General features: G+C 39.0%; 1 pseudogene; it reads left to right on the top strand.

The window, feature by feature from the left end:
- The first annotated feature begins 1,006 nt into the window (after window positions 1-1,006).
- Window positions 1,007-1,327, top strand: LOC114619142 (annotated as a pseudogene).
- The last annotated feature ends 372 nt before the right edge of the window (window positions 1,328-1,699 follow it).

Genomic DNA, 1,699 nt, shown 5'->3' with positions numbered 1-1,699 from the left:
AAGTGGACAAAGGGCAACTAGCAATATAGGTTAGCAAAAGGCCCTGGATTCCATCTCCAGCACTAAGAGAAGGAACGAAGGGAGAAAGGAGGAAGAAGTATAGAGGGGGGAAAGGGAGAGAGGGAGAAATGAACAAGGAAAACATGGAGGGAAAACAAAAGAAAGAGAGAGAAAGACCTAGGCAACCCTGGGTCCAGCAAAAGAGTTTGGAGGATAACAGCACTCCACACCAAGCACGATGAGCTGACTTTCATCCCTAGAACACTCAAGAGAGCCAACTTCTGAACATTGTTCTCTGATCTCCATATCTATTCTCTAGAACACATGCTCCATTCCACCCCACACAAAAATAAGTAAGTAAGTAAGTAAATGTTTACAACAGAACTCAAGAAATCAAAGCAGTATATTGACAAGATTTCTGTACTCTCATAACTGTTGCCAAGATAAGGAATCATGTAAATGTTCCTTAATGAATGAATGGAAGAGAAAATTTGTGGTAAACAGATGTACAATGAACTATTTTTCAACCTCAGAGAAGAAGGAAATCCTGTCATTTTAATCTAAGGAAAACTAAAATCATTCAGAATCTTCATAATTATTTAGGCACAGTTTTGTGGTGTCATCTGGTTTGGGTATCAGGGTGATCCTGGAGGCAAGTTTCATTCAGAACTTTTGAGGAATTACAAGAGACAAGGCCGTATGGCTGAAAATTTAAGGCATGCAGGGGAATAAATGTAAAAATATAAGGTATATTGAGCATATATGCTATCAAAAAAGAAATGTCTGACTAAAAATTCAGTAATAGGGCTGGAGAGCACTGACTGCTTTTCCAAAGGTCCTGAGTTCAATTCCCAGCAACCACATGGTGGCTCACAGCCATCTGTAATGGGATCTGCTGCCCTCTTCTGGTGTGTCTGAAGACAGTGACTGTGTACTCATACATAAAATAAATAAATGTTTAAAAAAAGAAAAGAGCTCTTTCTGAGCTGATATTGCTCCTGCCAGCATGGTGAACGTTCCTAAGACCCGCTGAATATTCTGCAAGAAATGTGGGAAGCACCAACCCCACAAGGTGACCCAGTACAAGAAGGGCAAGGATTCTTTGTATGCCCAGGGAAAGCAGCGTTATGACAGCAAACAGAGTGGCTATGGTGGTCAGACTAAGCCTATTTTCCGCAAAAAGGCTAAAACTACAAAGAAGATCGTGCTGAGACTGGAGTGCATCGAGCCCAGCTGCAGATCTAAGAGGATGCTAGCTATTAAGAGGTGCAAGCATTTTGAACTGGGAGGCGACAAGAAGAGAAAGGGCCAAGTGATCCAGTTCTAAGCCGATTTTGTTATGAAGACAGTAAAATCTTGACCTTTCACCCCCCTTTGATTGTGTTTGGTGAGGGAATAAATTAAAGCTTTCATAAAAAAATAAAATAAAATAAAAAAAGAAAAGAAAATGCCCTTAAAAAAATTTCAGTAATAGACGAAACATGGATATACTATACAAAAAGAAGGAAAAATTTAACTGTGTAATTGGATTCTATAATAATCAAATTCAAATGCTAGAATTGAAGTAAGAACTCAATATACAGGTTTGGTGGAAGGTTATAAATTCTTGAAGAAAGGATTCCTAAATGAGATGACACATCCAAGTGTCAAAACAGAAGGACTCACACAAAAAGAGGAAAAAGTTCAAAGAAGTGTGTGA

Source organism: Grammomys surdaster, unplaced genomic scaffold (genome assembly GCF_004785775.1).
Source record: "Grammomys surdaster isolate TR1022 unplaced genomic scaffold, NIH_TR_1.0 147, whole genome shotgun sequence".
Classification (NCBI taxonomy): Eukaryota; Metazoa; Chordata; class Mammalia; order Rodentia; family Muridae; genus Grammomys; species Grammomys surdaster.
Note: the sequence above shows the minus strand (reverse complement) of the source record. Positions and strands in the feature narration are given on the sequence as shown.